Source organism: Aotus nancymaae, unplaced genomic scaffold (assembly GCF_030222135.1).
Source record: "Aotus nancymaae isolate 86718 unplaced genomic scaffold, 86718_ANA_hifiasm-v0.15.2.pri h1tg000020l, whole genome shotgun sequence".
NCBI classification, from domain to species: Eukaryota; Metazoa; Chordata; class Mammalia; order Primates; family Aotidae; genus Aotus; species Aotus nancymaae.
Window position 1 is genome coordinate 62,372,406 of NW_026988432.1, and position 26,182 is coordinate 62,398,587.

Here is a 26,182-nt window from a genome sequence, read left to right on the forward strand (position 1 = left end):
GTGTGTCTTTATGGAATATAAATCCCAACTTTAGAAAACTTGTTCATACAAAATAGGCCTGTCTCCCCAAGGACACTATGAATCAGGGAAGTGTTTTAAGTCCACAATACCTATAATCAAGAGAAAGTGTCTCACACTATCAATCTGATGGAGGGATGCAGGGGCTTTCTCTCTTTGATGCAAGGTATATTTGAAGATAAAGGTTCTTTGCTCTAGCCTGGGGATATTTCCCTTTAGCACTGAAATTAGAGACAAAGAAGACAAAGCCTGGGAGGAATGACGAATAAAGGAGAGAACTGCTTTGCTTTGGGGGCATCCTCTACACCCATACAATCCTAATGTGTTCATAGAGTCTAAGGATGGAAATATCCACATCCATCCCAGCCAACATGCATGTTAATCTGATACTGGGAATAAGGTGAAGTTATTACAATTCTCTATCACCTTGTCTGGAATCCAAGAATCTTAGAACCAGTTTTGGCTCCAGAGAAAAAATACTGTGCAGTGTTGGAACAGGAAGGTGCAGTTATTCCTGTAATAAGATCTGCTTCCCCGGTTGTCTCTGGGTTGTCCACCCTTCCACGGCTCTGGACAGTCAATATTGAGGACCCTCAGCTGACGATGGGTGTCAGATCACTATTCTAGCAGCGGTGTCAGAGGGACTGATTACTCATCTAGTCTGGAGTGATGTGGAAAGGTGACATTGCATTCTATTATAACCAGAGATAGTGTCAGCATGGAGAAGAGGATGTGTCAGAGACAGATTCCAGTTCGAGAGGGTTATTTTTGGAATACTCCAAGGAAGCCTTTGGCATGGCTGCCCACATGCACCAGACTTGCTGCTGTGGAAAGTGGTGTTCAGAGTTGTCACTCCCTCAAGCCTTGTACCTAAAAATAAGTATCTATTTATTAAAGTAGATTTATTTTTACTCAGACGTTCTTATTCTTGCAGTATAACTTTTCTTCACATTGACAATTTCAAAATTTTTTGTCAATAATGCTTATAATTCTTAAAAATCAATAAATCAAAATCCATAAACCATAAAACTAAAATCTTGTATTCCAGCAAGAAAACTGGTTTTCTCATTTTCATGTACTTCTGGAATTTGATAAGAAAAAATTTTGTATGAAAAGAAGGGCAAATGGAATTTTTTGAAGGATAATACAGAATATATTAAAAACCAAGCTAAAAAGAAAAGCTCAAGATATCCTAGAAAGGAGACTAAGAGGGCACCCAGACCCCTCCACTCAGTTCCAAGCATCTTCTCATTTAAAGCCTCATTGGCTGCTGTAATGATGCTTTCTAGCAGACCTGTGAGTGTAGGTCTTTCAGAAGATCTGGCAGGGAAACAAATTAATCATTTCAATCTTAGCACCTCCAAGTCTCTGATCCCAGCTGGTATCTAAATTGGGATAACGTTCTCCAGTATTTATTTTCTAAGTGAAGTAAGACTAATAGCTATTCTTTGTAATGAGAAACTTACTACATTCTATTCTATCCTGTAAGCTGTTGTTATCAATATTGTAATCGACATCTAAAGAAAGTAGTAGAGTGCTGCAGGAGAGTTTTATCAAGAATGTGTGCAATATCTATGCCCCGTAAGAACCAGTATCTCGTTTATGTCACCTTACAACACTACTGTCATTTATAATAGCTGTTTAATTTTTTTCTAGACTAAAATGGAGACTACTCATTACATATTCTTATTATACCATCAGTTTCTTTTTCTTAATTGTCAGTATAGCGCCTCTTTGAGCTATGTGGTTTTCAAGCCCCTTCCTTCCCTTAGAATGATCTTTCAGCTCACTGCAAATAATTCCCTTCCACTCCCCTCAACTCCAGTTTGTCCTATTCCTCTATACCTAAAACATTAAAACGCATTCAGGTACTGCAAACACTGCTGAGTCATACCAAGTACTCACAATCAGCTTTTCTTTTTTTTTTTTTTTAAATTGATTATTTCTCAGGGCAGTTTTAGGTTTATAAAAAAAAAAAATTGAGCAGATAGTACAGAGAGTTCCTATATGCCCCTTTTACCTCCCTAATCCCACATTTTCTCTCTATTATTATCTTGCATTAGTGAGGTACATTTCTTACAATTAATGTACCATATTGACACATTATTATTACCGTTAACTAAAAGTCTTTGGTTTATATTAGGACTTTATATTGCACAGTTCTATGGGTTTGACAAATGCATAATGACATGTGTTCACTATTATCTTTTTGCTATCTCTATAGCTTTGTCTTTTACAAAATATCCATATTCACATATATTGTATAGGCTTGGAATTGTGTACATAGCTCTTTCAGACTGGCTTCTTTCACTTAGCAACATGGAATTAAGGCTCCTTCATGCCTTTTTTGGTGCTAATTCCCTTTTATCACTGAATAAAATTTCTTTGTATGAATATAACCACAGATTATTGAAGGATATCTTGGTTGTTTCTAGTTTTGACAATTATAAATAAAGCTGCTGTAAACATTCATACGGAGGTTTTTGTACAAATATAAGTTTAAAATTCATTTACCTAAATGCTTAGAAATGTGATTGCTGGATCATATGTTAAGACTGTGTTAACCTTTGTAAGAAACTTTGAAGAAACTGCAAACTATCTTCCCAAGTGGCTGTACCATTTTGCATCCCTACTAGCAATGAATAGCAGAATCCCTCTTGCTTCACATCAGTATTTCAGTGTTCTGATTTTAGCGCTTCTAATCGGTTTTGTAGTGGTATCTCATTTTAATTTACAATTCCCCAGTGATATATGATGTTGATCTTTTAATATGCTTATTTCCCATCTGTGTCTGCCGATATGTCGGTTCAGATCTTGGGCCTTTTAAAAATTGGATTGTTTTCTTACTGTTAAATGTTAGCAGTTCTTCGTATATTTTGGGCACCATTCCTTTATTAGATAAATGTCTTGCAAATCTTTTGTTCCATTCTGTGACTCACTTTTTTCATTTGCTTAATGATGTCTTTCATATAACAGAAATGTTTAGTTTTAATAAAGTCCAACTTATCTAGTTTATTTTTCATGGTTTGTGCATTTGGTGTTCATTCTAATCATCACCAAACTGAAGACCATGAGATTTTCTCCTTTGTTATCTTCTTTCATAGTTTTGCATTTTACATCTGGGTCCATGATCCATCCTGAGTTTGTTTCATTTTGAATTTGTTGCACTTATTCTTTCTTTTTTTAGTCTTCCTCTCTTTTTCTCTCTTCTCTGATTTTAACTGAGCACTTTATATGATTCCACTTTCTCTTCTCACTTATCATATCAATTATATTTTTTAATTAAAGAATATTTTTAGTAATTGCCCTGAAGTTTGCACTATACACTTACAACTTACCTAAGTCATCTTTGAACTAGCACTATACTGCTTCATGGGATAGTGCAGGCACCTTGTAGCAAAATAGTCCCAAATTCTCCCTCTCATCCCTTATGTTATTACTGGCATTCATTTCACCTATCCATAACTATAATCACCTAATTAAGTTTTGCAATTGTTTTAAAAAATAGTTGAACAAACTGTTATCAATTAAGACTCTAAAAATATTTTGTGTTACCTTTATTTTTTCTCCTCTAAAGCTCTTCCTTTAAGTAGTTCTGGGTTTCTGACCCATATAATTTTTCTTCTCTCTGGAAAACTTATTTTAACATTTCTTGCAGGCATTTCTACTGTAGGCACATTCCTTGTTTTTGTTTGTCTGAGAAAGTCTTTATTCTTTCTTCACTTTCGAAGAAAACTTTCACTGCATACAGAATTATAGATTGTGGAATTTTCTTTCAATGCTTTAAACATTTTGCTCCATTCTCTTCTGGCTCACATAGTTTCTGAAGAGAAGTCCAATGTAATTCTTATCATTGCTCCTTTGTGGTAAGGTGATTATTTTCCTCTGGCTGCTTTCAAGATTTTCTCTTCATCTTTGATTTTGTATAGCATGAGTACGACATATCTAGGTTCAGATGTTTTGATATTTGTCCTGCTTGGTATTCTTTATGCTTACTGGATATGTGTTTTGGTGTCTGCTGTTAATTTTGAAAACTTCTCAGCTATTATTATTTCAAGTATTTCTTCTGCTCCTTTTCATCTTTCTTTTCTTTCTGGTATTCCCATTCCACATGTTATGCCTGTAAGGTATATTGCCGAGTTAAAATGAGGAAACTGAGGCCAGTGTGAGAAAATGAGAATCCAATTTATTCAGCTCTCGGGCGAGGTTCTGTTGTCCGGGAAGGGGCCAGAGAAGTCACGCTGGGCTTCTCAGGGCGTGGGGTTTTATAGGGAGTGAAGGTAGTTGATTGGTTATTAGGGAAACAAAGAGCAGACAGTTTTATTGGTGAGGGGGGTTGATTGGTCATTAGGGAAACAAAGAGCAGACAGTTTCATTGGTTAGGGGAAGTTAAGGTGGTGATGGGGCGAGCTGCCATTGGTAGCCAGGTAGGGCTACTGGTGGGTTGACCGGCTGGGGAGGTTAATGTTAACCTTTGCTGGGCTTTTTAAATTTTGAAGGGGTGAAGTGAGGAATGGAGGACTGGGTGTGTGGAGCCTGCATGGAGAGGCCTGATAGGAGTAATGTGTCTGGAATGATGACTTCATTATCCGGCACGGAGAGAGATAAGTGTGTCCATTTGGCTCCTGGTGAGGCAGCCGGCCTTACAATGCCCTTTGTAATTATCCCACAGTTTCACAGTTCATGTAAGCTCTTTTTTATATGTATTTTCTTTTTCTCTTTGGTTTTTAGACTGGGAAGTTCTATGGACATAGCTTAAAGCCCACTGATGCTTTCTTCAGTCATGTTGAGTCTGTTAAAGAGCATATCAAAGGCATTCTTCATTTCTGTTACGTTATTTTTGATTTCCAGCACTTCCAATTCTATTTTTTTTAATTTCAATAGTTTTGGGGATATAGGTGGTTTTTGGTTACATGAATAAGTTCTTTAGTGGTGATTCCTGGGATTTTAGTGCACTTATCATCCAAGAAATGTAAACTGTACTCAATATGCAGTCAGTCCTTTATCCCTTACCCCCATCTCCACCTTCTTCCCTGAGTCTCCAAAGTCCATTATATCACTCTTATGTCTTCATATCCTCACATCTTAGCTCCCACTTTTAAGTGAGAACATATGATATTTGGTTTTTCATTACTCAATTACTTCACTTAGAATAATGGCCTTCAGCTCCATGCAAGTTGCTACAAAAGGCATTATTTTGTTTCTTTTTCATGACTGAATGAATATATATATGTGTATGTATATATATATATATATACACACACACACACACACACACACACACCACATTTCCTTTATCCATTCATTGATCAATGGGCACTTAGGTTGTTATCATATCTTTGCAATTGAAAATTATGCTGCTATAAACATCTGTGTGTGTGTGTGTGTGTGTGTGTGTGTGCACGTGCCTTTTTCATATAATGGCTTATTTGCCTTTGGGTAGATACTCAGTAGTGAGATTGCTAGATCAAATGGTAGTCTTACTTTTAGCTCTTTAAAGAATCTCCATACTGTTTTTCATAGTGGTTTTACTAATTTGCACTCCCACAAGCAGTGTAAAAGTGTTCCCTTTTCAACACATGCATGCCAACATCTATTGTTTTTTGACTTTTTAATTATGGCCATTCTTGTGGAGTAAGGTGGTATCTCATAGTGGTTTTAATTTGCATTTTCCTGATGATTACTGATGTTGAGCATTTTTTCATATGTCTGTTGGCAGTTTGTATATCTTCTTTTGAGAAATGTCTATTCATGTCCTTTGCCCACTTTTTGATGGGATTTTTTTTTCTTGCTGATTTATTTGAGTTCCCTGTAGATTCTGGATACTAGTCCTTCGTTAAATGCAGAGTTTGTAAATATTTCCTCTGACTCTGTGGGTTGTCTGTTTACTTTGTTGCACATAATTTTTAGTTAAATAGGTCCCATTTATTTATATTCATTTTTGTTGTATTTGCTTCCGGGGCCTTAGTCATGAATTCTTTGCCTAAGCTAACATCCAGAAGAGTTTTTCCAGTGTTATTCTCTATAATTTTTATGGTTTCAGGTCTTAGATTTAAGTTTTTGATCCATCTTGAGTGGATATTTGTATAAGGTGAAAATGGGGATCCAGTTTCATTCTTTTATGTGTGGTTTGTCAGTTTTCCCTGCACCGTTTATTGAATAGGGTGCTCTTTCCCCAATTTATGTTTTAGTATGCTTTGTTGACGATCAGCTGGCTGTAAGTATTTGACTTTATTTCTGGGTTCTCTATGCAGTTCCATTGGCTTACAAGCCTATTTTTAAACCAGTACCATGCTGTTTTGATAACTACAGCCTTGTAGTATAATTTGAAGTTGGGTAATGTGATGCTTCCATATTTGTTCTTTTTGCTTAGTATTGCTTGGCTATGCTTTTGACTTAGCATTGCTTTGGCTATTTTTTGGTTCCATATTAATTTTAGAATAGGTTTTTCTAGTTCCTTAAATACTAATGATGGTATTTTGATGGGAATTACATTGAATCTGTAGATTGCTTTTGGCAGTATGGTCATTTTCACAATATCGATTCTTCCTACCCGTGTTTTGTGTCATCTATGATTCTCTCAGCAGTGTTGTTATTTTTCTTGTAGAAATCTTTTGCCTCTTTGTTTAAGTATATTCCTAGGCTTTTTTTCCCAGCTGTTGTAAAAGAGATTGAGTTCTTGATTTTATTTTTGGTTTAGTCATTGTTGATGTCTAGCAGTGTTACTGATTTGTGTATGTTGATTTTGTAACCAGACACTTTACTGAATTTGTTTATGAGATCTAGGAGCTTCTTGGATGGGTCTTTAGGGTTTTCTAAGTATATTATCATATCATTGATGGATAGTGACAGGTTGAGTTACTCTTTTCCAATTCAGATGCTCTTTATTTCTTTCTCTTGTTTGATTGCTCCGGTTAGGACTTCCAGCATTATGTTGAATAGAAGTGGTAAAAGTGGGCATCATTGTCTTGTTCCAGTTCTCAGGGGAAACGCTTTAAACTCTTCCTCATTCAGTATAATGTTGCTTGTGGGTTTACCTTATATGGCTTTTATTATTTTGAGGTAAGCCCCTTCTATGCCTATTTTGTTGAGGATTTTAATAATAAAGGGATGCTGACTTTTATTTAATGCTTTTTCTGTGTCCATTGAGATGATCATATGGTTTTTGTTTTTAATTCTATCTATATGATGTATCACACATATTGACTTGTATATGTGAAATCATCCCTGCAACCATGGGAAGAAATCCACTTGATCATGATGTATTATTTTTTCAGTGTGCTATGGATTTGGTTAGCTAGTATTTTGTTGAGAATTTTTGCATCTATGTTCATCAGGGATGGATGTTGTACTTTTCTTTTTTTGTTATGTTCTTTCCTGGTTTTGATATTAGGGTGATACCAGCTTCATAGAATGATTTAGGAAGGATTCCCTCTTTACCTTTTGAAACTACTCTGTGGGTTGTCTGTTTACTCTGTTTACTGAAATAGTTTCAGTAGAATTGGTACCAATTCTTCTCTGAATGTCTGGTAGAATTCAGCTGTGAATCCATCTGATCCTGGACTCTTTTGTTGTTGTTGTTGTTGTTGGCAATTTTTATATTACTGATTAAATCTTGTTGCCTGTTATTGGTCTATTCAGGGTTTCTATTTCTTCCTGATTTAATCTAGATGGTTCTACATCTCAGGAATTTATCCATTTCTTCTAGAGTTTCTAGTTTGTGTGCATAAAGGTGTTCACAGTAGCCTTGAATTATCTTTTGTATTTCCGCAGTATCAATTGTAAGATATCCAGTTTCATTTCTTTTTTTCTTTTCTTTTCTTTTCTTTCTTTCTTTTTTTTTTTTTTTTGAGACAGAGTCTCACTCTGTCACCAGGCTGGAGTGCAGTGGCATGATCTCGGCTCACTGCAACCTCTGCCTCCTGGGTTCAAGTAATTCTCCTGCCTCAGCTTCCTGAGAAGCTGGGATTACAGGCATGTGCCACCATGCCAGGCTAATTTTTTTTATTTTTAGTAGAGATGGGGTTTCACCATTATGGCCAGGATGGTCTTGATCTCTTGACCTTGTGATTCACCCACCTCAGCCTCCCAAAGTGCTGGAATTACATGCATGAGCCACTGCGCCTGGTCTCATTTCTATTGAATAATTGAGCTTATATAGATCTTCTTTTTTTTCTTAGTTAATGGTCTATCAAATTTGTTTATCTTTTCAAAGAATCAGCTTTTTATTTATCTTTTGTAATGTTCTTTTTGTTTCAATTTCATTTAGTTCTGCTCTGATCATTAATATTTCTTTTCTTCTCCTGGGGTTTAATTTATTCTTCTTTCTCTAGTTTCTTGAGGATTGGTATTAGGTTGCCAATTTGTGCTTTTTCAGGCTTTTTGATGTACACATTTAATGCTAGGAACTTTCCTCTTAGCACTGCTTTTGCTGTATCCCAAAGGCTTTGATAATTTCTGTCATTATTAGCATTCATTTCCAAGAATTTTCTAATTTAGACCTTGATTTCATTGTTAACCCAAAAACGATTCAAGAGCAAATTATTTAACTTTCATGTATTTGTATCGTTTTGAGAGTTCCTTTTAGAGTTGATTTCCAGTTTTATTCCACTGTGGGTCTGAGAAGATCCTTGTTATGATTTCAATTTTTTAAAATTTATTGAGACTTGTTTTATAGTCTATCATATGGTCCACCTTAGATAATGTTCCATGTGCTGATGAACAGAATGTATATTCTGTATTTGGGAAGAATTTTCTGTAAATGCCTGTTAAGTCCATTTGTTCTAGGATATAGTTTAAGTCTGCTGTTTCTTTGTTGACTTTCTGTCTTGATGATCTAGTGCTGTCAGTGAAGTATTAAAAGTACCTCACTATTACTGTGTTGCTGCCTACCTTATTTCTGTGCCTAGTAGTAATTATTTTATAAATATGGGAGCTCCAGTGTTAAGTGCATATAAATTTAGGATTGTAACATTTTCTTGTTGGACTAATCCTTTCATCATTATGTAGTGTTATTCTTTTTTTTTTTTTTTTTAACTGTTGTTGCTTTAAAGTCTGTTTTGTCTGATATAAGAATAGCTACTCCTGCTCACTTTTGGTTTCTGGTTGCATAGAATATTTTTTCCACCCTTTCGCTTTAAGTTTACATGACTCCTTACGTGGCTAGGTGGGTCTCCTGAAGATAACACATATTTGGCTGATGATTTTTTATGCATTCTGTCATTCTGTGTCTTTTAAGTGGAGCATTTAGACCATTTACATTCAGCATTATTATTGAGATGTGAGGTACTGTTCTAGTGATCATATTAGATGTAGCCTAGATACTTTGTTTTTTTCATTGTGTTATTTATTTTTTGTGAAATTTATGTTTTAAGGAAGTTCTATTTTGGTGGATATTTGTTTGTCTGAGCAAGATTTTATCTCTCCTTCATTTATGAAGCTTAGTTTTTCTGGATGCAAAATTCTTGGCTTACAATTATTTTGCTTAAGGAAGCTAAAGATAGGGTCCCTTCTGGCTTGTAGGGTTTCTGCCAAGAAATATGCTGTTAGTTGGACAGGTTTTCCTTTATAGGTCACCTGTGCTTTTGCCTCATAGCTCTTGAAACTCATTCCTTCATGTAGACTTTAGATAGCCTGATGACTATGTCCTTTGGTGATGATGTTTTTGCAATGAATTTCCCAGTTTTGAGCTTCCTATATTGGACATATAGATCTCTACCAAGGCCAAGGAAGTTTTCCTCAATTATTCCCTCAAATAAGTTTTCTAAACTTTCAGACTTCTCTTTTCCCTCAAGGACACCAATTATCCTTAGGTTTTGGCCATTTAAAGTATCCAAGAAAATCCCATATTTCTTGGATACTTTATTCATTTCTTGAGATTATTTTTTTCTTTATCTTTGACTGGGTTAATTCAAAAGCCTGATCTCTGAGCTCCGAGATTCTTTCTTCTACTTCTTCTAGTCTATTGAGGAAACTTTTCCATCGTATTTCCCTAAGTATGCCTTTCATTTCTAGAAGTTCTGATTGGTTTTACTTTATGATATCAATCGCTCTGGAAAATTTTCATTCATATCCTAAATTATTTTTTTAATTTCTTTATGTTACTTTTCACCTTTCTCTAGTATCTCCTGGAGTAATTTAATAAGCAACCTTCTGAATTCTTTATGTGGTATTTCAAAGATTTCATCTTGGTTTGGATCCATTGCTGGGGAGCCAGTGTGATTTCTTGGGGATGTTGTAGAACCCTGTTTTGTCATATTACCAGAATTACTTTTCTGGTTCCTTCTCACTTGGTAGACTATTTATTCAAATTGTTCTTAAATTTAGTTTTGATTTGACTGTGTCTTTTCTTTAATTTCTTCTTTTCCCTCTTAAGGATCTCACTTTGATGTTTATAGTTTATTATAGCCTAATTTGATTATTGATGCTTTTAAGTGGGGAAGACTCTGTAGGAGTTCCTTAGTTATACAGAGTTTTGGTGTGCTGGCTTTCCCAGATGCTGGTGGCTGTAGTTATGCATTTGGCCTGTGGGCAAGTTCACTGTCTCCTATGGGGTTGGAATGGCAAGGATCTCTTGAAGTTTATCTCATTCTCCCATGGTGTAAACTTTTTTATTTACTTAATATTGTCCAGTATTTTATTTACTGAATTGATGATTCAGGTTTCAGGCCAGCAGGGGAGGCATCCCTGGGGTAGGCATTGGTGGTAGCTAAAGAGGTAGGTAGATGTAATACCTAATGGTGGGCAGAGGTCTCAGCCTTGATAAAGGTACCCGGGGAACTCTAAATTAGATGTACTGAGATTCTATCAGGGTGAAAGGTGGAAGCTACCTAAGCTCTGCTGCCAGGCCAGCAGAAAAGCTATCTACCTTCCTATCCCAGTATTCCAGCTATTTAGATCGGATGAGTACCTCTTTTTTTTTTTTTTTGAGACGGAGTTTCGCTCTTGTTACCCAGGCTGGAGTGCAATGGCGCGATCTCAGCTCACCGCAACCTCCACCTCCTGGGTTCAAGCAATTCTTCTGCCTCAGCCTCCCAAGCAGCTGGGACTACAGGCACGCACCACCATGCCCAGCTAATTTTTTTTATATATATATTTTTAGTAGAGATGGGGTTTCACCTTGTTGACCAGGATGGTCTCGATCTCTTGACCTCATGATCTACTCGCCTCGGCCTCCCAAAGTGCTGGGATTATAGGCGTGAGCCACTGCGCCCGGCCGAGTACCTCTTTTCATCTATAGGAATGTTGATGTTCCAAGTAGAGAGAAGCTGTGACTCTGAAAGCCTGAATCTGAGGAGTGCTCCTCCTGCAGCGATGCCATCACCCCAAATTGTTCCCGGAAGGCTGTCTATATGTGAATCTACACTGCATTTCTGTGGGAGAAGCCCCAGCTGTGTGTGCAGTAGTGTACCAGTGAGGAACAAGGACCCCCTTTCAAAGCCCCTTTATGATCAGAGATGCTTCCTGATTGTTGGGGCAGAGGTGTAGACTTTCCCTATTGTACCGAGCACTGAAATTGTCTTTGCTGTAAGAAACATCCCTCTAGTAGAAAAATCTGGGACTCAAGACCTGCCATTCAGATTCTTTTTCCCACAGTGTTCCCTTGATGTGATGCTCTCCCCCCTTCCCCAGGAATGGGGAATGGGACTTCCTGAAACCCAGACCACAGTGATTTTATTGCTTTTCTAGGTGTAGATACCCAGTGGAACTACCAGACTTTGAGCTGGTGCTGGGGAATGTCTGCAAGGGATCCAGAAATGTGAACTAAGACTTCATGATGTCTCCCAGCAGTGTATAGCAGCACTATCACTGATGGAGCCGACGGGGAGTTACATACACTCTGTGAGACTTCTTGGCTGGAGATAGGCTTAGTGTGCTGGGTTTCTCAAATGATAGTTACAATTGCAGTAAACTTGTCACATGTACAGGCTCAGGACCTCTGATTAGTCAGGGTATTGTACACAGCAGTGATAGCTGAGGTCACATAGCAATTTTCTCCTTCCTGGGCACATTCTACCTAGAAGTGCTTAATGGACTGTGCTGGATGGCCTCCTGCCAGGAGGTGACATTTGTAAAAGAGCACCCAGCTGCAGTAGTAGCAATGAGATTTAAGCTTGTCTTAAGTGCTGTGGGAAAGTTTGTTTCTCTAGTGATAGGCAGGGCTATGAAGCTCCCCAAAGTTTATGTCCTTTGTGTAAGGTACCAGGGTGGGTCTGGAGGGGTACAACCAAGTGAGGACAGGGTTAGGCAGTCTGTGCTCCAACTCTTCTTGAGCTGGGCTAGCTGCGGCTACTGTGAGGGTTGGGAGGTGGTTCTCAGGCCACTGGGCTAATGTTCCAGAAGGGATTATAACTGCCTCTGCTGCACAGAAGAGTTCGCAAAGGGAAGGGGGAGCAGCAGGCAGCAGTAAGCCTAACCCAGCTCCCATGTAGTTGGCGAGGGTGATCTCACTCACTCGGTGCTCCACTAACAAATGCAAAGATCATTCAGATACTGGTGTTTAAGGCACGTAATTAATAACTGTGACTAATGTGTTTAAGAAATTAGATGAAAAGAAAGAGAATTTTACTCAAGAACTAAGATGTATTAAAATCAAACGTGGGTAAATTGCTAAACTAAGAAATACATAATAATTTAATTAAAAATTAATTACATGGATATAATAGCAGTTTGGAGACAGCTGAAGAGAGAATTACTGATCTTAAAAACAGGCTACTAGAAAAATATACAGGCTGAAGCATGTAGTACAAACAGGAGGGGAAATAAAGAAAAGAGCTTTTGGTGGGGAGATCCAAAATGGCCAAATAGGACAGCTCTGGAGTGCAGTCCCCAGCGAGAGCAACACAGAGGGTGAGTGATCACTGCATTTCCAAATGAGGTACCAGGTACATCTCAGCAGAACTGTTCGCACAGTGGATGTAGCTCAAGAAGGGCAAGCTGAGGCAGTGTAGAGTGCTGTCTCACCCAGGAAGTGCAATCCCTGGAGGACCACCCTACCTACCCAACGGAGACCATCGGGGGCTCTTCCATCCACTCCAGCACTCCGGTTACATACTGCGCTTCTCCCACAGTTTTTACCGCCCACAGACCAAGAGACTCCTGAGCTGAAAAGCGCCACAAGTTTCCAGAACAGCTGTTTCAGCTGAATCTGCGGGTTTCCGCATAAAAACTCACACAAATATGGGTGGCTGTTACAAATGGTGCCTGAAATGCCTGGGAGACATGCGCGCTCATTCAGCTGAAAAAGAAGGGGCTGAAAGCAGGGAGCCAGGTGATCTGGCTCTGACCCCAGCAAAGACCTGCAATCTGGAACGCTCTGGATTAAGAGTTTTGCAGCAAGCGCAGCTGGACCCAGGATGGTCCAGCTCTGAGGGGGGAAGGGCATCCACCATTATCAAGGCAGTCCACCATTACTGAGGCAGTCCACCATTACAAGGCAGTCCGCCATTACTGAGGCACTCCACAATTATGGAGGTTGTCTGCCATTACCAAAGCAGTTCTAACTCTACCTCTGTAAACAAAACCACAAGAAAGTTTATACAACAGTTGAGCAGAGCCCACGGCAGCTCAGCAACACCTCTGCTGGCAGATTGTGACAAGACTACCTCCCTGCTGGGCAGGGCATCTCTGAAAAAAGGCAGCAGCATGTCAGGAACTTATAAATAAAGCCCCATCTTCCCAGGAAAGAGCACCTGGGAAAAGAGGCAGTTATGAGTTCCACTGCAGCAGACAAAAATGTACTTGCCTAGCAGCTATGAATGGAACAATGGTGCTCACAGCTCAGCACTTGAGCTCCTATAAGGGACAGACTGTCTCCTCAAGTGGATCCCCGACCCCTGTATATCCAAAAAGGCACCTCATAAAGGAGCACTCTGGCTGACATCTGGTGGGTACCCTCCTGGGACAAAGAACAGAAGAAGAAACTGGCAAAAACCCTTACTGTTCTGCAGCCCCATGGGTGATTCCCAAGCAATTAGGGTCTGGAATGGACCTCCAGCAGTCCTACAGCAGAGGGGCCTGACTGTTAGAAGGAAAACTAAAAAACAGAAAGAAATAACTTCATCATCAACAAAAAGGACATCCACTCAGAGAACCCATCCAAAAGTCACCAACTACAAAGACCACAGGTAGATAAATCCACAAAGATGGAAAGAAACCAGTGCAAAAAGGATGAAAACACCCAAAACCAGAACACCTCCTCACCAGCAAGGGAACAAAGCTGGATAGAGAATGAGTCTGATGGATTGACAGAAACAGGCTTCAGAAGATAGGTCATAACAAACTTCTCTAAGATAAAATAACATGTTCTAACCCAATGCAAAGAAACTAAGAACCTTGAAAAAAGGTTGGACAAAATGCTAACCAGAATTACCAGCTAAGAGAAGAACATAAATGACTTGATGGAGCTGAAAAACACAGCACAAGAACTTCATGAAGCACACACAAGTTTCTAAGGCCAAATCGACTGAGCAGAAGAGAAAATATCAGAGACTGAAGATCAACACAATAAAATAAAATGAGAAGGCAAGATTAGAGAAAAAAGAGTGAAAAGAAGTGAACAAAGCTACCAAGAAATACGGGATTATATGAAAAGACCAAATCTACATGTGATAGGTGTACCTGAATGTGACGGAGAGAATGAATCCAAGCTGGAAAACACTCTTCAGGATATTATCCAGGAGAACTTCCCCAACCTAGCAAGGCAGGGCAACATTCAAGTCCACGAAATACAGCAAATGCCACAAAGATATTCTTCAAGAAGAGCAACCCGAAGGCACATAACCTTCAGATTCACCAGGGTTGAAATGAAGGAAAAAATGCTAAGGGTGGCCAGAGAGAAAGGTTGGGTTACCCACAAAGGGAAGCCCATCAGACTCACAGCAGATTTCTCAGCAGAAACCACACAAGCCAGAAGAGAGTGGGGGTCAATATTCAACATCCTTAAAGAAAAGAACTTTCAACCTAGAATTTCATATCCAGCCAACCTAAGCTTCATAAGTGAAGGAGAAATAAAATCCTTTATAGACAAGCAATTGCTGAGAGATTTGGTCACCACCAGGCCTGCCTTATAAGAGCTCCTGAAAGAAGCACTGAACATGGAAAGGAACAACCAGTACCAGCCACTCCAAAAACATACCAAATGGTAAAGACCATCAACACAATGAAGAAACTGTGTCAACTAATCCACGAAACAACCAGCTAGCATCAAAATGTCAGGATCAAATTCACAAATAACAATATTAACCTTAAATGTAAATGGGCTAAAGGCCCCAATCAAAAGACACAGACTGGCAAATTGGATAAAAAGTCAAGACCCATCGGTGTGCTGTATCCAGGAAACCCATCTCATGTGCAAGGACACACATTGGCTCAAAATAAAGGGATGGAGGAAGATTTATCAAGCAAATGGAGAGCAAAAAAAAGCAGAAGTTGCAATCTTAGTCTCTAATAAAATAAGACTTTAAACCAACAAAGATCAAAAAAGACAAAGAAGGGCATTACATAATGGTAAAAGGATCAATGCAACAACAAGAGCTAATGATCCTAAACATATATGCACCCAATACAGGAGCACCCATATACACAAAGCAAGTTCTTAACGACCTACAAAGAGACTTAGGCTCCCACATAATAAAAGTGGGAGACTTTAACACTCTACTGCAAATATTAGAGAGATCAATGACACAGAAAATTAACAAGGATATCCAGGACTTGAACTCAGACCTGGACCAAGCAGACCTAATAAACATTTACAGAACTCTCCACCCCAAATCCACAGAATATACATTCTTCTCAGCACCACATCACTCCTACTCTAAAACTGACCACATAATTGGAAGTAAATCACTCCTCAGCAAATGCAAAAGAACAGAAATCATAACAAACAGTCTTTCACACCACAGTGAAACCAAATTAGAACTCAGGATTAAGAAACTAACTCAGAACCACACAACATCATGGAAACTGAACAACTGGCTCCTGAATGTCGATGGATAAACAATGAAATGAAGGCAGAAATAAAGATGTTCTTCAAAACCAATGAGAACGAAGACACAACATACCAGAATCTCTGGGACACATTTAAAGCAGTGTCTAGAGGGAAATTTATAGCAATAAATGCCCACATGAGAAGCAAGAAAAGATTTAAAATCCATACCCCATAGTCAAAATTGAAAGAGCTACAGAAGCAAGATTTAAAAACCTCAAAAGCTAGCAGAAGACAAGAAATAACTAAGATCAGAACAGAACTGAAGGAGATAGAGACACAAAAAACCCTTCAAAAAAATCAATAAATCCAGGAGCTAGTTTTTTGAAAACATCAACAAAACATACAGGCCACTAACCAGATTAACAAAAAAAGAAGAGACAAGAATCAAATAGATGCAATAAAAAAACTATAAAGGGGATGTCACCACCGATTCCACAGAAATACAAACTACCATCACAGATTACTACAAACAACTCTATGCACATAAACCACTAAACCTGGAAGAAATTTATAAATTCCTAGTCATTGCACCTTCCCAAGCCTAAACCAGGAAGAAGTTGCAACCCTTAATAGACCAATAACAAGGTCTGAAGTTAAGGCAGCAATTAATGGTCTACCAACCAAAAAAAGTCCAGGTCCAGACAGGTTCACAGCCAAATTCTACCAGACATACAAAGAGGAGCTGGTATTATTCCAACAATCCAAAAAGAGGGAATTCTTCCAAAATCATTTTGTGAGACCAATATCATCCTGATACCAAAACCCGGCAGAGACTTAACAAAAAAAGAAAATGTCAGGCCAATATCCATGATGAATATAGATGCAAAAATCTTCAATAAAATACTGGCACACCGATTGCAACAGCACGTAGAAAGCTTATCCATCACAATCAAGTAGGCTTCATCCTGGGGATGCAAGGCTGGTTCAACATATGCAAGTTCACAAACGTAATTCACCACATAAACAGAACCAAAGACAAAAAAAACACATGATATTCTCAATAGATGCAGAGAAGGCCTTTGACAAAATTCAACAGTGCTTTATGCTAAAAATTCTAAATAAATTAGGTATCAATGGAAAGTATCTCAAAATAATAAAAACTATTTACAACAAACCCATAGCCAATATACTGAATAGGCAAAAACTAGAAGCATTCACTTTGAAATCTGGCACTAGACAAGGATGCCCTCTCTCACCACTCCGATTCAATATAGTACTGGAAGTTCTAGCCAGAGCAATCAGGCAAGCAAAAGAAATAAGGGGTATTCAATTAGGAAAGGAGGAAATCATATTGTCTGTATTTGCAGACGACATGATTGCACATTTAGAAGACCCCATCATCTCAGCCCAAAATCTCCTGAAACTGATAAGCAACTTCAGCAATGTATCAGGATACAAAATCAATGTGCAGAAATCACAAGCATGACTATACACCAATAACAGTCTCAACAGAGAGCCAAATCAAGAATGAACTCCCATTTACAATCGCTACAAAGAGAATAAAATACCTAGGCATATAACTAACAAAGGATGTAAAGGACCTCTTTAAGGAGAACTACAAACCACTGCTGAAGGAAATAAGAGAGGACACAAACAAATGGAGAAACATTCCATGCTCATGGTTAGGAAGAATCAATATCGAGAAAATGGCCATATTATGCAAAGTAATTTATAGATTCAATGCTATCCCCACCAAGCTACCAATGACCTTCTTCACAGAACTGGATATAGCTACCTTAAACTTCATATGGAACCAAAAGAGAGCCCACATAGCCAAGACAATCCTAAACAAAAAGAGCAAATCTGGAGTTTTGCTACCAGACTTCAAACTGTACTACAAGGCTACAGTAATCAAAACAGCATGGTACTGGTACCAAAACAGAGATACAGATCAACAGAACAGAAGAGAGGCCTCAGAGGCAATGCCACACATCTACAACCATCTGATCTTTGACAAACCTTGCAAAAACAAGTAATGGGGAAAGGATTCTCTGTTTAATAAATGATGTTGGGAAAACTGGCTAGCCATGTGCAGAAAGCAGAAACTGGACTCCTTCCTGACACCTTACACTAAAATTAACTCCAGATGGATTAAAGACTTAAACATAAGACCTAACACCATAAAAACCCTAGAAGAAAACCTAGGCAAAACCATTCAGGACATAGGCATAGGCAAGGACTTCATAACTGAAACACCAAAAGCATTGGCAACAAAAGCCAAAGTAGACAAATGGGATCAAATTAAACTCCAGAGCTTCTGCACAGCAAAAGACATAATCATTAGAGTGAACCGGCAACCAACAGAATGGTAAAAAATTTTTGCAATCTACTCATCTGACAAATGGCTAATATCCAGAATCTACAAAGAGCTAAAACAGATTTACAAGAAAAAAACAAACCCATTCAAAAGTGGGTGAAGGATATGAACAGACAGTTTTCAAAAGAAGACATACATGAGGCCAATAAACATACGAAAATATGCTCATCATCACTGGTTATTAAGAGAAATGCAAATCAAAACCACACTGAGATACCATCTCACGCTGGTTAGAATGGCAATCATTAAAAAATCTGGAGACAACAGATGCTGGAGAGAATGTGGAGAAATAGGAACACTTTTACACTGTTGTTGGGAGTGTAAATTAGTTCAACCATTGTGGAAGACAGTGTGGTGATTCCTCAAGGACCTAGACATAGAAATTCCATTTGACCCACCAATCCCATTACTGGGTATATACCCAAAAGATTACAAATCATTCTATTATAAAGACATATGCACACATATGTTGATTGCAGCACTATTTACAATAGCAAAGACCTGGAACCAACCCAAATGCCCATCGATGACAGACTGGACAAGGAAACTGTGGCACATATATGCAATGGAATACTATACAGCCATTAAAAATGATGAATGTGTGTCCTTTGTAGGGACATGGATGAATCTGGAAATCATCATTCTCAGCGAACTGACACAAGAACAGAAAATCAAACACCACAAGCTCTCACTCACAGGTGGGTGTTGAACAATGAGAACACATGGACACAGCGAGAGGAGCATCACACACTGGGGTCTGTTTTGTGGGGGCTAGGAGAGGGACAGCAGGGGTTGGGGAGGTTGGGGAGAGATAACATGGGGAGAAATCCCAGATATAGGTGACGGGGGATGGAGGCAGCAAACCACCTTGCCATGTATGTACCTATGCAACAATCCTGCATGATCTGCACATGTACCCCAGAACCTAAAGTACAACAAAAAAAAGAGCTCTTAAGACATACAAATAAGAAAGTCTAATATATTTGTAGATGGAGTCTTGATAGGGAAAATGAGAGAGAATGGAGCATAAACAATATTTGAGGAGATAATTGTCAAATTTTTCAAAGTGATAAAATGCCATAGACCCACAGACTTAAGTACTATAAATCCGAAAGAGACAAATATAAGGCACTTCATAGTAAAACTGCTAAAAACAAAAGATAACAGAAAAATCTTATAAATAATCAGATAAAATGTGACATACTCCAAGACATATCTTTCAAAAAGACACAATAAAGTTACAGCTAACTTCTTCAGAGAAATAATAGAAGTCAGAAGCCAATGGATTATTATATTTAAAGCTTCCAAAAAATGACCTGCCAATCTAGAATTCTATAACTTGTAAAAATATTCTTCAGACATCTAGGGAAAAAATAGGACATTTCTAGATAAAGAAAATCTTACTTAAAAAAAAATCAGCTAGGCTAGGCATGGTGGCTCAAGTGTGCAATCCCTTGATTTTGGGAGATCGAGGCAGGCAGACTGAACCAGGAGTTCAAGACCAGCCTGAGCAACACAGTGAAACCTCATCTTTACAAAAAACAAAAAAACAACAAAAAAAAAACCCCTCAAGAACAATAATTAGTCAGACGTGGTGGCACATACCTGTAGGCCCAGGTGAGAGAATCACTTGAGCCCAGGAAGTTGAGGCTGCAGTGAGCTGTGATCACACGACTGCACTCCAGCCTGGGTGACAGAGTGAAACTCTGTCTAAAATTAAAATTAAAAAAATAACTAGAAGATACTATAAGTGAAATGCAAAAGATAATTTTTCAGATAGAGGAAAAATGATTCCATATAAAGATAAAGATGCATTTTGTAGTAGCTAGGACATCTACTAAGAGAATATTAAAAATGGACAAATAAATGAATAGAGGGAAAATAGTATACTCACATGAATTTTGGTTTAAAAAGATAAAGCAAAAATATAAAATTGAATACAAACTACTGAGAAAAATAGAAAACAATTACAAAGATGGTAGCAATAGGCTGGGCATGGTGGCTCATACATGTTATCCCAGCACTTTGGGAGGTCGAGGTGGGGAGATCACTGTGGCCAGGAGTTCAAGACCAGCCTGGCCAACATGGCAAAACCCTTTCTCTATTAAAAACACAAAAATTAGTTGGGTATGATGGTTCACACCGGTAATCCCAGTTACTAGGGAGGCTGAGGCACCAGAATTGCTTAAACCCAGGAGGTGGAGGTTGCAGTGAGCTGGGTTTGTACCACTGTACTCCAGATTGGGAGACAGAGTGAGACTCTGTCTCAAAAAAAAAAAAAAAAAGATGGTAGCCATAAATCCAACTTAACAGTATTAACATTAGATGTAAATGTATTAAATACTTCAACTAAGAGACTACGGTCTCAACTGGGTGCAGTAACTCACACCTGTAATCCCAGCACTTTGAGAGGCTGAGGTAAGGGGATTGCTTGAGTCTGGGAGGCCAAGGTTGCAGTGCTCTAGACTCCATCAAAAAAAAAAAAAAAAAAAAAAAAAAGGAAGGAAAGAAGGAAGAAGGAAGGAAGGAAGGAAGGAAGAAAAAATCATATTTAGAAGTGTCATATTAAATATAAGGACAATTATGGGGCATGTAAAAGGACAGAAATAAATACAACATACAAACACTAATCAGAATAATACTGCTAATATCAGGCAAAGTAAACCTAAAGGCAAGAAGCATTTGGAGAAATAAAAGATATATTTCAAAATGTTGAAGAGTCAATCGATTAGGAACATTCTAATGTTCTAATTTTACATAAGCCTAGTAATATAGCCTAAAAATATGTATAATAAAAGGAAAACCAGATAGTATCACAATCGTAGAGGACTTTTAACATATTTTTTTTTTAAGAATCAAATGAACAAGCAGGAAAAAATGTATCAGTAAAAATAATAAAGATCTAACAGTATGATTAACAATTGCTCAGAGTATGCTCTCTGACCACAGTGGAATAAAATATCTTTTTTTAAAATATCCACAGTGGATAATACAAAAATATTTTTGTTATTGATTTTATTATTGATTCCCCAAATATCTGGAAATGAATCCGTATACTTCTTCAACCCACATATAAAAGAAAAGCAATGTAAATGAGAAAATATTTTAATTAAATGATTAAGAAATTTGACAAATCAAAACTCATGGAATGCAGGGAAAGCTATGCTTAAATTAGCATTAATATAGCTTTAGGTACATATATTAAAATATATTTAAAAACAAATGATCTAAGTAATAATTTAAAGAAGTTAGAAAAATGATAGTAAATTAAACCCAAAGAGAGCGGAAGGCAGGAAGGCAGAAATATAATAGCAGAAATTAATAACGGAGAAAACAAATGCACACTAGAGAAAATCAACAGAGCCAAAAATTGGTCCATTGTAAAGATGACTAAACCTTTAGTAGGATTAATTGAAAGAGAGAGACAGAGGCAAAAACTGAGACAGAGTAAGAAAGAAAGAAAGTGAGAGAGAGAGAATGCAAAAGTACATAAACATCAATCTCAGGAATGAAAAAGGGACATAACTATAGAATCTGCAGATACTAAAAAGCTCTTCAGAGGGTATTATAAACAACTCTATAGCAACAGACTTGAAGATTTAAATGAAATACACAAATTCCTAGAAAAATTAACACAAGAAGAAATTTTAAAAATCTGAAGTCCTCAATCTAAATTGAATCTACAAGTAAAATTCTCCTAATATAAAAATGTTAGGCTCAGATAGAGTTCCTAGTGAATTCATCTAAACAGCTAAAATAGAAATGTTGTGAATCTTACATAACCTCTCGGTGATACTGGAAAGAGGGAATACCAAAACACGACGAAGGCATTATAAGAAGGAAAATTACAGACCAGCTTCTCCTATGAACATATTTGAAACAGTCCTTAATAAAATAAAGAGAATCCTCACTTGGCATGGTAGTTAGGGGCTATAAAATTGATGATACAAGCTGAAGTCATACAAACTGTGCTTAATAATCAATGGGAAAACTGCAGTTCTTTTTTCATGACCTTCACAAATTTTTAGTCAAAACATTAACAACTCTTTTATTGTCCATCATAAACATTTAGGGAAAATTTAAAACTAGTAAAAGTAATATTTAATTAATATGCTGTGGCCTATAACATTTAATACATTGAGATAAAGTGTTTTGTTTCTTTATTAAAAAAAAAACTTATCAAGAGTTTTCAGAGGAGTGTTTGCTTTCTTTTTGTCCTGTAACTGTGAAATGAAGTGAGCATCTTTTCCATTCCTTGGTAAATTGTCATATTCCTAAGTTTAAGTTAGATTCACTTCTAGCATTTTATCCTTTGCACTTGCAATGTTGTGAAATATCTCTGAGAGTTCCTTTAATGTGAAGGATTTTTTTGCCAGCATCACTTTCTCTGGAACATTTTCATGCTGTTCATCACAACTCCTTTCTTCATTTATGTCAATGAACTTGTTGTCACTAAGTTCCCTGGTTGCATGTCTAGAATCTTGAATGGAGGCAGGGTCAGCATTTCTATGGTTGGCTATTTTTCCTTAGAATATGTTTACATTTGGTTAGAATTTCACTCTAGTGTTATCCCTTCCTTTCTTTGCTGTACTTTTATATTTGTTGGCCAATGCCCTCTCTGGAGTGTCCAGTTTTGTAAAATGTTATGTGGGTTTATTACTGGGTGACAAGCAGGCTACATATATACTTGACTATATACTTGACTGTCATGTTGTCAAAGTGTGAACTGAACAACACTGATTGGTCAATGCTGTGACCAATCACCAAGAGACTTTGAAAGAGGTAATGCTATTGTTCACTGATGATGATGAAAGCTGTTATTTATGTAATGATTTGTAGACTAAAGAGCCAGTGCTTTGTGCAATCAATCATTCACAGTTAACATACCTTGATAAATGAAGCCTGACTATATTGTTAGGGGACTGATGTTATTTAACTAAATGATGGTAACTGAAATTCATTCATATTAGAAGTGTGCAAAGTGAGGCCTACCTACACAAGTAAAGACAATGGTTCTTTCTTGATCTGGGTGCTGGTACATAGATGTTTGCTTTTTCAAATTCATTGAACAATACAGTATCATTTTTACATTTTCCAAATTTATGATATATTTCAATTAAAAATTTCCTTGGATATCATTTTAATATAATTCAGCACATTAAAAGAATAAAAGAGAAAATTCACATGACCATCTCTATACAAGCAGAAAAAGCATTTGATAAAATTCAGTAACATTCACAAAAAGAAAAAACTGAAATGGAGGCAATTTCCTCAATCTACTATAAAAAACTACATCAATTGTCAATTAGGTATTAAAGAATACGTAATTAAATGGAAGGATGATCATGTTCATGAATTAAAAGATGCCAATTCACCTGAGATAAATCTATACATTCAATGCAATTCTAATTGAAATCAGAGTAGTTTGTATCGTGTGTGTGTGTAAGTGGACAAGCTGATAAGAAATGTAAAGGAACAAAAATAGGGAAACCTCAAAGAAAAAGAACAAAAGTGGAGGAGCGACATTCTTAGCTATCAGAATTTACTATATAAAGTTATGGTAATTAAGACATCATAGAATTGGCACAAGAATAGCCAAGTAAAACAATGGAACAGAACAGAGTTCAGAAACAGACCCACACATATATGGTTACTTGATTTATGACAAGTAGGCACTACTTGTGCTGCTACTGAGCAATAGGGAAATGACTTTTTAATAAATGGTGCTGGGTCAACTGAATATTCATAGAAAAAAGTGAATCTTCACCCCTATGTTAAACCATGAATAAAATCAGTTTCAGGTACATGGTAGATCTAAGTGTGAAAGATAAAAACAATAAATATTCTAGAATAAAAATCAGCAAAATATCCCCATGAACATGTAGTTGACAAAAATTGTAAATAGTACTCTAAAAGCATTAATCAAAATAGAGAGAATTGATGGACTATATTAAAATCTGGAATTTGCATTCATCGCAAAGCATCATTAAGAGAGTGAAAAGGCAAATGATAGACTGGAGTAGATATGTATAATACTTCTACACAACAGTGAATTCATATACTGATCCAAAGAACTCCTACATGTCAGTAAGAAAAAGACAATGTAAAAAACAAATGAGAAAGATACTTCATAAAAGAGGATATTCAAATAGCCAATAAACATGAAAATATGTTCAAGCTCATTAGGCCTCAGGGAAACCAAAATTAAAGCATAATTAAATACCACTGTAAGCCCAAAAGAATGGCTACAATGAAAGAGACTGGCAAATAGTAACTACTGGCAAAGATGTAGAGCATCTGCAATTTCCATACTGTGCTGGTAGGAATGTCCTGGTACGACCATTTTGTAAATGTATTTGACACTAGCTCCTGAAGTTGAATTTATGCAAACCCAACTGCCCAGAAATTCCCCTCATAGATATTTACCCTACAAAAATGGATACACATATCTACCAAATCAGATACCAGAATGTTCCTAGTGGAAGCCTGCAAAACTGAAAACAACCAACCTTAAAATGGATAAATTATAGTGTCTTTACACAATTGAATACTATGTAGTAATGAGAATAAGCAAGCTATGATTTGAATGAATATTATAAACAATATTAGCAAAAGAAGTCAGATATAAAAGTGTACATAACATATGATTCCATTTATACAATTTTGGAAATGGAGTAAAAGTAACTGAGAGTGAGCAAAATCAGAATAGTTACCCTGGCAAAGGAATGATAGAGGTCGGGAGCATGAGGTGAACTTCTGGTTAGATTATGTTTCTTGACCTTAGTAATGATTCAATGGGTCCGATCTCTGTGTACTTGGCTAAAATTTTTACTTGAAATGGAAAGAACTCGGAAGATGTATATGTACTGACGTAGAAGGTAACCACAATATATCAGTAAGTGAAGGGAGAAACAGCTAATTGTAGATCACCAAATATAATATGATTCTGCAACGGTAAACAAAAGTGTGAATAATTATATCCAAAATAAATCCATTAAGGATTTATTAACAATGCTTATCTCTTTGCATTTTTATTTTTCATTTTATGAAATTTTGTTGTTGTTGTTTTAAAATGAGCATTAGTTATAGGTTTGAGACCAAAATAATAAATATTTAAAAAATAACAACTTTCTAGCTGAACTTTCTACAATTCCAAAGGTGTCTCACAGGGGGTACAATGCAGTGGCCATGAGAGTGACATCTCTTTGAGGGACCAAGGAGTGTCTAACGGAGGAGAGGACAGAGCACCTGGACGGCCAGATCCTTCCTCATGAATGCAAATGCACTTTAATTCGCCTCCCTCAGCTTGTGCTCAGGGAGCAGGTTCTGTCCCATTGTCTAAGCAAAGGAACAACCCAAAAGGCACAGATGCCTAGCTCTGTCCTGGAGAAGGGACTTGCGGTGTCACCAAACACGCAAACTCTATGTTCATGCATTATTTTACTTCACAAAAGGCACAAAGAATAATTATCACTTGTCATGTCATAGGAGTAACACTCAATAAGCTTATTTGTAAACCTTAGATTAGTAAGACAAATTTCAACCTACTCCTGTTATGCACAATCAAACATCCTTCTAACATAATCATGCTTTCCTCAACTGATTTTCATCATTACAAAGTAATTAAAATTTCTAATCATCCAATCTTATGTTTATATATTGTTGTTGTTATATATGTTTATCCAATCTTATGTTTATATATTGTTGTTATATATGCTTACATATTGATAAAAGAGGTTCAGTATCTAAGAATTATACTTGAAAATAGTGGGTAGTCTTTAAAATATTTTTATTATACATACCAAGCCTATATATGGTGAATAAAGAAGTTTTTCAAGTAAAAATGGAAAACATGCCCA

At 37.1% G+C, this 26,182-nt stretch overlaps 1 protein-coding gene across 8 annotated transcripts in view; it reads right to left on the reverse strand.

Moving 5' to 3' along the window:
- Nucleotides 1-26,182, reverse strand: part of L3MBTL4 (L3MBTL histone methyl-lysine binding protein 4) — a 461,651-nt gene that overhangs the window by 102,215 nt on the left and 333,254 nt on the right. The gene's annotated exons all lie outside the window — the stretch shown is intronic.